This window comes from Strongylocentrotus purpuratus, unplaced genomic scaffold (genome assembly GCF_000002235.5).
Source record: "Strongylocentrotus purpuratus isolate Spur 01 unplaced genomic scaffold, Spur_5.0 spur5_scaffold_6, whole genome shotgun sequence".
In the NCBI taxonomy this organism is placed as follows: domain Eukaryota; kingdom Metazoa; phylum Echinodermata; class Echinoidea; order Camarodonta; family Strongylocentrotidae; genus Strongylocentrotus; species Strongylocentrotus purpuratus.
This window is the reverse complement of record NW_022145612.1, coordinates 12,744,553-12,757,620: the sequence shown is the minus strand read 5'-3', so window position 1 is coordinate 12,757,620 and position 13,068 is coordinate 12,744,553.

Below are 13,068 nucleotides of genomic sequence, written 5' to 3'. Positions count from 1 at the left end.
CCAATGAAAAACAACACCAAATTGTCGAGATTTAGATAAAGATGATAGTGCAATGAGAGCTGCCGTAAAGACAATAAATGAAATGTTGACGAAATTTCAGACTCCATGCAGAAGGACATAATAAGATGAAACACTCGTCTTACGCGTAGGGTTCTTAGAGAATTGGAATTGAAGAGATTCGAATTCCCCTGGCTATGGTCCCGTACCCTTGAGTCGAATTTTTTTCCTAACCGTCGGCAAATTTAATTTTAGGGGAACTGTTGGTCGGTAATCAATGTGACTTCATGCTCGTTGGATGATGAAATTGGATTAGAGAAGCCCGTCGCACGTGTTTGGACTGAACGCATGAAGACTGCATGTCTGCAGGGAGAGCGATCGAGTGAAGGTCTCTCGGAATCGACAAGGCTTATTCAATGCGCACGTATAACACGGGAAACATGAATATACTATTAAAGAGAGCGAATTTGAATCTGGAGTAGAGTTCATGATTCTGACTCTTCTTATTCCCCTTACCACTCTTTCTCTCTCTCCCTCTCTCTTTCTTTTTCTTCCTCTCTCTCTCTCTCTCTCTCTCTTTCTCTATTCCCCTCTCACTCTCTCTCCCTCTTTACGTTATAATTTCTCCCCCTTTTTGTCTGTCTCCCTAGCTGTATATACCCCCATTTGTGGATATAATGTAAAACCCAGCTTTCGTACAAAACAGAAAAAGCACATAAGTCATGAAATTATACTTAGAGAAGTACAAAAGCATGGATCAAACTGAAGTAAGTAATAACTTTAAATCAAGAATATCACAAATCAATAAACGGCAGCGTGTGTGCGTGAAATGAATGAATAAAGTACTTCCTTGTGGTTCGATATCAAGACAAGAATCATTATCCTTCCTCCTCAGAATGTGTCAACATCTTGAGTAGATTACTCAAAAAAGATTAAAACATTCATCGTAATTGACACATCCTGTCTGTATTCGTCATGTTTTTGATTCATTTGGATTTAGTTTATCCCACGTTTTGATGATTATGTATGTGAAGTGGTTGGATATTGTAATGATGTGGAAAGCATGCTTTACAATAATGATAGTCTGATAAACATTGTCGTCTGGAAGCAAAAAGGCATAAAGTTTGAGTTTACACGAATCAACCATGTTCCTTCAAAAAGCTGATACTTTCACATGATCATTGAGATTTCTCGTCGCGTTTATACAAAAGAAGGGTTCCTCAAGTAACTTCAAGAAAAGAGAGATAGGAAAATATGTGTCTGTGCATGAAGGTATGTAAGAGAGAGAGAGAGACAGAGAGAGAGAGAGACAGAGAGACAGAGAGACAGAGAGAGAGAGAGATGGAGAGAGGGAGAAAGGGGATGGAGAGAAAGAAGAAAAAGAAAAAGATGAAAAGGAAAAAGGGAGAGAAAAGAAACATAGAGAAAAAGAGAGGGGTAAAAAGCAATTCTGTAGCAATTGATCAAAAGAAAGCAAAATTAATCTAATCTGTCAGAAGACCTACATTAGACTATTCTTCTCTTTTTTTTAATATAATGAAAATAGGTCGCGTCGATTATTCTTTGTCAACAGTGTGTAGTCAATTAATCTAGATACACGGTATAGACTAACGACCACTGCCAAACCATGGACAATCAATGCAAATCTTTAATCATGCCGAAATTAAACCCTTCTCGCGGGCGCTATCTCCTCGTTCTGGCAAATTCCTATAAATCAACCGCAATTAATTTCGGATGACATTTTCGCGTGTGTGTCATCCTTTATTATCTTTAGTAGTTTCGATTTGATTTGCAATATATATGGCAATAGCAAGAATTTGCAGTGTGTAGGTGTAGCAGGGAGATTAATAGTGCTGTCTTTATACTGATCGACTCGAAAATATTTCAAGAACCGCAAGGAAAAGCTCCACCGTTTTATGTTTCTATTTGCGTGTTTTGCTGGTTGTTGTTTTGTTGTCTTATTTTAGTAAGTTCAATACTCGTTATTATTATCACTCGATGGAGACAATGCAACAGTGCAAAGCCTGAGCGTTTTACGTTTGATGCATTATGCATCAGAAGTTAATCAGGTGAGATATCGCGCGATAACGCTTCAGTACACATGGATATCACTATTCCATACATTCACGACTCCTTCTTTCTCTCTGTAAGCATACCTTGTAGAAACACTGTAAATCTTTCTCAAATCTTGTTCTTAATTGGATTTTTAATTTAAATCTAGGAGACACTGCTAGTTTTTTTTTTTTTGTTATCATGAAGGTATTGAGCAAAAGGAATGTTTTGAATTTAATTAGAGTGCCTTTTCAAAGCAGATTCAGGATCCTGTTTTTAAAGTAGTTGGCTACAAATCTCTGACAAAAGAAAAGAAAAAAAAAGAAAGAAAGAGAAAGAAGAGAACAAAAGAGAGGACTTTGTGAACTTAGTAAGGTATGCCACATTGGGGTTTAAAAGGGGCAAGGACCGCTTGTACGTGCCCCCTAAAATCTTTTTCTTTTCCTTCTTTATCCTCTTCCTCTCCTTGTTCTTTTATTCTATGTCTGACAATAGAATAGTAGAATAGTTCCTACTAGATAATATATGGAATTCATCTCACCCTCCTATTAATTTCCTTGTTAATTCACATTTCATCCGAGACCGCACCCCCCCTCCCATTAATGTAAAGGCCCCCTGATTCGCCACTGATGACAACTAATGTTAATGCCCACGTCTGAAGATCTGGGCAAAGATGTAGATGTAGTTATATTTTATATTTCTGTTTTTTGTGTGTTAAATTAAAAAATAAAAATAAAATCGCTGCGCTGCGCTGCGCAGTCATAAATGCTACAAGGTCTGATTAAAATGAAATATGCCCCAGGAATAAAATAAAATCGTACTGCCAGACCCATTTCTCCCTCGTTAATCCACAATTAATGATTCCGATCACCAGACAAAGCAAAATCTATATTTCACTATTTCCAAGGAGATGGCCTTTTGTTGAGAAGGGGAAACTTGCTACTGTGAGGTAAATTTTTTTTTTTAATCACGCCAAAAAAATGTGAAGATGTTTATATTATTATGAAAAAATAAAGAAGACCTGAAATGGTTATTTACCCCCCCCCCTCCAAAAAATAATAAAAAGTAAAAACAAATCACGTCAACATGAAAATGAACCTGTAAATGCTGGCAGATTGAATGGAAAAAACTCAAATAAACGGTAAATCGAATTGTTTATTCACGTCATTTAGATAGCATACTTTTCACTTTTCATCACTTACGATTTTGAGTTGCATTGCTTTCAGAAGACATTTTTTAATTTTAACCAAACAATCTGTAATATGTTCTTATGTAATATTGGAGACAAACTGATACAGTAGAATCTATCTTCTACAAGATGATGACGAGAAGAAGAAGAAGAACACAAGTAGGGAGAAATGGAAGGAGGAGGGGGAAATTATAAGAATTAGAAAATGGAGAAGAACATGAACAAGAAAAAGAGGCACAGGAAGAAGAAAAAGTAGTAGTAGAAGAAGAAAAAGACGAAGAAGAAGAATGAATAAAATGAAGAAAAAAAGAAGAAGAATAAGATGAGGAGGAGGTAGATTGAAAAGGGATAAGAGGAAGAAAAGGAAGTATAAGAAAATGCCACTAAGAAGGAGAATAAAAGAAGAAAGTATATAACATGAGTTACTTGATTGCCTCGTTTGTATTTATCAGATTTTGAAGGTAGGCGATGCGGATGATCTAGTTTTTGTTGTTTTTACTTTCGCACGAGATGTTGTTTATTCTCTTATTCTCAGTTATGTACTTGTTATTGAGTTAAATATTCAAATCAAAGTCGTGAGGTATATGAAGCACCCTTACATCGTTGCATTTATTTGCCACATGCCAACTCAACTACAAACCGCTTTATAAGTCATATAAAGTTATACAAATTAGAAACGCCCCAAAACATGTAATTTCAATGATACTTTTTGTTGATGTCATTCATTAAATTTCAATCACATTCACACCCACAAACACAAACACAAACAAGTATAAACAAATAAGTGTCAAGGATATGGATTTACGTGAAATTCTGAAAGCAATCAAAAGAGTTACCTCTAGGAAACTCACGGACCAATTATCTGAATATAAAGAAGAAGAAACTGACATAGAATCGTTTACATTCTTGGATTTGCACAATGGATAATTTTGAAAGATAGAAACGTCTAGAAAAATATAATTACCGTGATTTTCTTCAGCCGATCTATTTCGTCACAATTTCCTAAATAAAATTCTCTCTTTTATAGACACCCACAAACGCACGAAAAGAAATTAACCATTTATTAACATGAAGGGCCGTGATTGCATTAAAAGAAAAGAAAAGAAAAACTACCAATTGTACAAACAAATTAAGAATAGATCTGCATACTTTTTACATTCTAATTAGGTATACGGCTTTGCTTTATCTTCTTTATCCGTATAGTGAAAGTCACTTTCATAAGACTTCATCATAAAAAGAGAGAAAACAAAAACAAAAACAAAAACAAATATCAAATATACGAATAAGGCCTAAGCACTATGTAGGTGTTTATAAAACACACGACAAGAGATAATGGTGTTCATTCTTGTTGATATGTTCCAATAAAGATGTAAATCTCTGCATGACATTTGAAGGATTTTCCTTTTTTGAAGAGATAACAAAGCATAGAATAAATCCGCTGAATGAATAGCATGTCACTTCAAGCCCACTGAGAGATTTTGAAATTAGCATGTTTATGGATCTCTTCCTCGCATTTTAACGTGTGTCAATATCTCGGTTCATCAGCTTCCATGGACAGATCATTTATCTGTCTTCAGGATAGGAAAACCGAGGAGAGATGAGAAATAGATAATAAACCTTGGCACTTTTAGATTATTTTTGTATATAAAAATGAAAAAGAAATCCTTTTGTAAGATAATGCTAATATCTCATCACTTCATAATGATTGATAATGTACATTGTAAGCAATGTAGTAGTCGCAACAATTCCTTTTCAATGTTTATTGAAATTAGTACTTGAAAAGAAAATTAAACAAGAAAACACTTGAATATTTTAGGTTGCCCGTACACTATGTCTACATCACGCAAAACAAGTAACCTTCCTAAATAATGGGAGTGGTATAACAATCACAATTTTTCGCTCTTTGATGGATGAGATTTGGAATTGTTGAAATTAAAGTGATAAACGTATGACGCATAAACAGTCCTTGCTCCATGAATCTTTCTCTAGAAATTGGTTAAACAATAATGAAAGCAATATGTATTCTTGAAGCGTTTTTGCGACATCGACCCGTTGACTTCTAAACTCTCTTACTCCATACATGTAGGTTTAAAACAAGAACCAAAAGGTACTCATAGGAAGTGGGTTATTATGTGGTTTTGCCAAGATTTCTCAACAGACGGGGGTTAAAAATTACCAAATAGCAAAATTCATTAATGTTTGTTAACTCGAAAATCAACTCCTTTCCTATCTCATTTACTTTCAACACATCACTTTTCTATTGAACCCTATTCTCCTTTCAGCTCTATATCAACATCGTACCATAACATAGTTCCCCCCTCCCGTAAATTTTATATAAATATCACTCATTTTAATAAATGACACGACCTTTGATTATCTTTCATAATGAACGAACGAAATCAAGTGCTCTGTAAGTTATTATTGAACTATTAATAAACGTACATTTTCATTTGCTGGTTTATAATTTGCGTGTTTTACTGTGAATATAACAATTCCAGTCTTCGGACGTCTGTCATGTTTATACAAAAATTAAAAAACACGAAATTGAAATATGAGAAAATAGAGGGGGTGATTCATATCATCAATGCATCTGTTTAGTACAATATATCATATTATATAACCAAACATACGATGCAAATTAAACGATACACTTCTTAAGGTTTCATCAAATGTAATCGCTTTCAACAGCTGCTAAAATTATAGAGGAAAGAACTTTATTTCCACCTTGTCTTATTTAGATATCTCTGCTACCCGCCTCGCCCCCTTATCTAAACGACATCGCTGCCAAGAAAGTGGAGCTTTACGATTTAGTTCATCAAACAAGTGGCAGATCGTGATCCGCTTATCGACCCATGTCCCCTTATTCTTTACTCCTGTTTAACTTGAACTTCAATCTAAGTTAAACCAAGAGTTTGATAAAACCAGACTTAGACTGGATTTGAATTTAAACCGAGTGCAGAATAGAGAGTTAGAGACCATGGTCTTTTAAAATGACTGGACAGTTTGTGAATGTTAAAAATGTCTTTTGAAGAAGTCGTCTCAAAACTTAATTATTCATTATTGGCTAATGTTAAATGAGCAGTTGAGGATCACATGGTTTCACTTTCTATTCTACATGTATATATTAAAGCTTTATTTTTTTCATTGATGATCTGCTAATCGATTTACTCTGCTTGTCGAATAGGTAACAGAGAAAATGATAATTTTCATCAACGGTTGCTTTCCATACGCATTTAGCAAGTATCTCGAACATAGACTTTAATTTCTAAATCGTCGATAAATCATGAAAATTAATAATATCTACTCCTGCCTAAATGCCTTTCTCATATTTTATAGAGACTTATTCCATGAATGCAACCACGCATCTCACTTCGCAATCGATCTCGAGTCATTTCACCTACCTCAGTAAGCCCCTTGCTCCCCAACAAGATGGCGTCGATGGGGCCGGGGGTCCCCGTAAAGACACGCTCTAGATTCAATTTCCTGCAGTACTTTAAAAGGGTGATATTCAAGGAATTAGAACGTGTCTTGAATGAAGGGGAATAATCTTAGTCCCTTTAAAGGGTTCTATCCTGGCTATTTATGGAATTGGATGTGTTTTATGATGGTGAGCATCCTCGTTATAATACATCAGATGATATACCGCCATACAACCACTATCATCTTGGTTTCACTGTTGAATCGGAGAGAAAAGAGCAATGAAAATTGTAAAAAGTATTTATTTTGGCATAAACGTTCAATGTGCTTTAACAGTTATTAATCATTATATACTGATTAAGATGATCATAATAATGAGTATGATGAATTAATATCATTAGTTTTACATAATGATTGTTTTACTCTAAGGCAGATCCGATCATTACCTCTCTAATATAGTTTGCAGGTTAAAAGATGCTTTGTTTGAGCAAATTTGATTTTGAACTTTTATTCTTCAAGTGTGCTGTAGCATAAGTTAAAAAATAAACGGATACTGGCCTCATTGCATGCCATTAACGAATAGGACGTTGCTAATTAAAATGAAAGTTTCGATTGATTTCGATCGGTTGGCCGATGCATGAGTATGATACATGTAGATTTTATCTGTTAACTCGCATCAAACCTATATATGAAAAAAAATATCTTGATGGACTAGATGATGATGAGGATGATGATGATGATAATGATGTCAATAACAAACCAAATGCATTTGCATGTTTGATGCTTAAAATGTATAAAATCAACTTTTTGAAAATAATTTTGTAATTGTGATAACTGTCTTAAACGGCAACGTAGTTTAATCAACAAAAAAAAGGATTTCAAGGAAAAGCGTTAATCGGTGTGTTTAAACAGGTAGCAAATTTAGGGATGGAAATTAGGGCACGGAAAAGCTCTGAAAATATATTAGGATTACAAATATTCAAGGACTGAGTTGAACTGCGTTTTATTTAAGATTAGTAATTATTCCTATTTCAGAATGAAGGTCTCGTGCTGTAAAACCCACCCATGAACTTTAAAAGTGGGGAGTAAGAAACACTGACTTTCAATTATGTGGGGGAAAAGAAGCATTATCATTTTCTAGGAATATCTTTTTCAATTAAAGTGTCGGCAAATCCTTTGATGCATTATTCTGCCCACTATGCCCATTTTCGACCCCCTCCAGGTTCAAAATACCTGTCATATATTTATTAGCTGGACAGATACGGCATCTATCACCATCATCATCCTATGTTCGTGTACGCGTATATCTTTTATCCGAGCTGGAAGTACGGCTGGAAAAATTAATTACTTTCATCAGATGCCCTGAAGTGTTAAGAAGCGGGAAATGCGGAAAGGATATTGTGATGAAAGCCAAAACACAAGAAGATAAAAGTACGAGAAAGAATTATTATAGCTCTAAGGTATCTCAGCAGATGTATGTTTATAATGAGAGAGGAGATTGAACGTTGACACGCTTGTGTTTGAAAGTTATCTTAACAAAGACTACGCGGTATAAACACAATGCAACACGATAATTCTCGCCTCTTTTTCACTGCTTGTTTGTTAACATCTCTTGGCTTGCACACTAATTAATCATGGCACCGAAATTCGAATTTTGTATATCCAAGAAGAAAAGACGTATCAAAGCGACCTTTTCTTTATAAAGGAGAGCCCAAGGCGATTAGCATTCCGACTACATTAAAAAAACACACAGAACATTTGAGAACAAAAGTAGTGTGAGTTGCTTCACCATCGCATATATAGTCTAGCAGGAAAATTGCACATACGCATGCATTTTTAAACCATGAAATATGTAAAAGTAAAAAACATGCAAAAAGGAATTCCCATAATGCACAAGAAGTGCTTTCAATTTTCATCTGAGGTGTGAGAGCTTATCGACTCAACAGCCGACTACAGGACTTGGGTTCCTTACACATCGTGAAACATTTATAATGTTTTCAGACCGCGACGCAAGACGTACTGGTGTTATGAATAAATTACACGTTTGAGGAACGACAGGGGAGAGATAAAGATATTGATGAACATCGCCATCCTCATATACCTTCTCACAACAAACAGCTAGTCTACACAAGGAGTTACGAATACGAGAAATCTAGACTTCAGATGACGTGATTATCAAAGTTCTATTTTGCATGCTCCTCCAGTGGGAGGGGGTATAGGAAGGGTGAGTCGATTGAGGGGGGAGGGATAGAAACTGGAGGGATGGGAGAAACTCCAGTAAAATTTCTCAGAAGGGAGTTCCTTTGCCCCTTTGCGCACATACGGATATGGCTTTTAACATAGTGGCTTTATTATTACAATACACGGTACCAGATTTTGTGGCTGGGTAGAGAGGTTACCCCCATCCCTGGTTCATATTAAGGATTATTTGAATTCTCATTCTTCTTAACAGGTCATCATCACCTGGTACACCTTTATTTCTTAAATTTTTTCTTACTTCTATCTTTCTTTATTTCTTTTTTTTTCTTCTCTTTTGTAATTACCCTCATCCCTTCTTTCTTTGTTTCTTGTGATTCTAGGACAATTACCCCCTGGGCAATCACCCCCCGGAAAGTTACCCCCCGGAAAACTACCCCCCAAGGACAATTACCCCCCGGAGAATTACCCCCCCGGAGAATTACCCCCCGAGGACAACTACCCCTGAGGACAATTACCCCCCGAGGACAACTACCCCCGAGGACAATTAACCCCCAAGGACAATTACCCCCCGGAAAACTACCCCTTGTGGAATTACCCCACGAGGACAATTACCCGCCCCCGAGGATAATTCCCCCCCCCCCCCGGGGGACAATCAGAATTCAATAGCAAAAGACGATCTGACACGTTGAGAGATGCTGTGAAGGCTACGAGCCCATAAAATCCCGTGCATGAACCCACATTCGTTCAAATACTTGCGCGTGATCTTCCTCATTACTACACATTTTTCTTTAACTATAATGTATGCAACAACACTGTGGTTGCTGTTTTCTACGAAGGATTTCTCTTGTGCAGCGTTATTTCAACTTTTTGTTCGACACGATGCCCTCTTAAGAAATGAAAAGTTTCGCCCAATCTTAAATTCTTCACAAACTATTTATTTTGCATCACTCTGGCACTCGTCAAGTGCTATGTACACACGTATGGGCACATTGTTTCTTGATTTAGTGACGAGCAAGAAAAACAAGGACAAGACATTTTCAAAATGGTAAAACATAATGTTGTAATCAACACACTAGCACAGATTTAAGGTATGCGGGCGCCTCACCGCCGAATGTACACGAATATAAAGTGAAATATTCGGTCATGACCTTGATACACGAATATGAGGATATTCGGGCCTCTCGTTGCCTTGATTCATCATGTTTATAATTGTGATGAGTGTGGTAACAATGTAATGTCGAAATAAAAGATATATATTCGCAAAATATTGTCAGCGAGCGAGGAAGAAAGACATTTTATTATAGATCATGGATGAGGGCCCATTATACATACAAAGACAAATATACGATCAGCTGATTAGAAAAGTTATCAGAGGATGCATAAATAATGATATCTTACATCCTAATTTCTTTGTTGGGCCATTTTGGGGGAGACTAGCTGTATTAACGCGTACTCATCTGCGCGCAATGTATTGTTAAATTTCTAAGAAATGTAAATTCCGTACTTTGATTTGATACATGCGTCTTCTGGCAATTGAATTCGATTTGATACATGCGTCTTCTGGCAATTGAATTTGATTCAATACACGTGGCATATTAAGTCATACTTCACAAAGGTGGAATGGATACAGAGCAAGAGGGGTGGGTGAAATCTCCTCCTAGGAAAATACATGTACGTCAAGCAAAAAGATTTGGCAGATGGGTACGACGGCTTTGAATGTGAGCTACGAATATAAATATAATTTGTACACAACCCCTGTACGAAACAAATCTATTCCGTCATAAATAACTAAGAAAATGAAAGTTCATGACATTTTCTCTAAATAGCAATTTGAAGAGGAGCTCGCATTATACGTCACAGTGTTACAAATTCCCTGGGTGTGATTGTCCTCGGGCCGCGGTAATGGTGTTTCGAGGGGGGGGGGGGGGGTAATTGTCCTCGGGGGGTAGTTGTCCTCGGGTGGTAATTGTCCTCGGGGGTAGTTGTCCTCGGGGGGTAATTGTCCTGGGGGTAGTTGTCCTCGGGGGTAATTGTCCTCGGGGGTAATTGTCCTCGGGGGTAGTTGTCCTCGGGGGGTAATTCTCCGGGGGGTAATTTCCGGGGGGCAATTGTCCTTGGGGGGTAATTGTCCACGGGGGGTAATTCTCCGGGGGTAATTTTCCGGGGGTAATTGTCCTTGGGGGGTAATTGTCCTCGGGGGGTAATTCTCGGGGGGTAAATTTCCAGGGGGTAATTGTCCTTGGGGGGTAGTTTTCCGGGGGGTAATTTTCCGGGGGGTGATTGCCCAGGGGGTAATTAATTGTCCTGATACGGTTTCTTGTTTCTGGCTTCACTCTCTCTCTCTCTCTCTCTCTCTCTCTCTATTTATATGGTTCTACCTCTTCAAACTCCTCTTTCTCTCTGTCTCCCTCCGTTTTGAATATTTGCTTGCTCCTCACCCTATCAATACGAAGTTTTAACATCCATAATGTCGTTTTTGTAATGTGAACTAAAAGGAGTCAACAGCGCATCAACTTACATTGAGGCACTTTTAGTGCCTATTGCTGTCTGATAAAACTGATTTCATGATATCAAGGAATTGAATCTCCACAAAAAGGAGTATGAATACGGTGTTTTAAAACTACCAGTTGATCGTTATGTTGAATATTCGTCTGGGCGCGTCATCTTCTGTAACAATCTCCATATACAATGTACGTGTGATGTACGAGCATTGAATAGTATATGTAACCCTTAATGGAAAAACAGTATAAACGAGATTACTATCTGTATTCGAGATTGAAAATGATATTGCAGCTCTGTGGCTAGATTACACTCTCCCATCGCCCAGGAGAGACACGGAATGATACACACCGCTTCTGTTGAAAGCTATTCTCACTTTTAATGAAAACTGTGAGGCATACTTGATGCGGTTTTCAGCGTCGCCGATAGAGATTTCATAATTTGATACCATTTAATCACCGTCACTGATTCAAAATGTAGGTGAATCGTGCACTTGCTGAGTGGATGGGAGGTATTCACAATTCAATAACCTGCCGATTCCAATTATTACAACCAATATGATTAGCACTAACTACCACTCATCCCCAATGCTCTTCAAAACAGCATCAAAGGGTATTAGTGGGTCTGACGACGCGACGTGGGTAAGGCTGGTATTGCCTGTTCAGTTTATAATGAAAAAAAAACACGTTTTTAATCACTATCCATTAAAGCATAAATGTGTAACATATAATGAATTCCACTGTTTGTATCATTCGGATAATTCTGAAAGGGATTTGCAGATGATTAAGGATTTTATGAAGGGTAGTGATAGAGGAAGTATTATGCGCCTTCAAGTATTTCCGTTGCAGTGAAAATTGACTTTCTTTCGTAAAGTACCATTCTGTTTTATCACAATCATGTATTTTCATTTTTCCTCTCAAAACGGACTCTCTCTCTCTCTCTCTCTCTCTCTCTCTCTCTCTCTCTCTCTCTCCTCTCTCTCTCCCCCTCCTTACTCTCTCTCTCTCTCCCTTCTCTCTCTCTCTTTCTTATAGATACTTTAAAATCTTATCGGATTTCCAAATCGGGTAACACTTTTGCAAAGATGACATAATATAAATATCCCAACAACCCATTAAGGCCTACAAAGGAATACACTAAGCGCACTTATCTTAATGTAGTTCGATAATGGGAAAACTGTACAGAAGTAAGGACAACAGATGAACATTTTCGTCTTCCCAGGAAATGAGCAAATTTGAGTTACTTAAGTTACTTACCTGAGTCACTATAAAATTTCCACTACCTTTTATATTAAACGTTTAATCAGATAGCTTCTCAAAAGTGAAAATCCACTTTAGAAAGCTTGTCAATGCCAACCTTTTAGCAAATTGACTCGCAACATTATTTCGGCACTATTGACTCATGTTATCTTTAATAAATAATTAAATTAAGTACATTTTCAGTCTTAGGATAGGTCATATTTAAAAAGAGTCCAATTTTTCCATCCTTTCTCTGAATACATGGCCTTTAACTTAGGGGTTGATATTTGTTCTTCCTCTCCTAATCATGTTTTCAAGAATAAGATGAAGACTGGTGACATTATTTAGTGCGTGTGTTTTCCATTTCGTGAGAATGTCTTGGTTCCCTGCAGACTGGGTTGTGATAGCTGCACTTAGGTGCCATACAACTCGTGAGAACGTATCACCTTCACACAGTGATGCCAAAACAAATCTCTG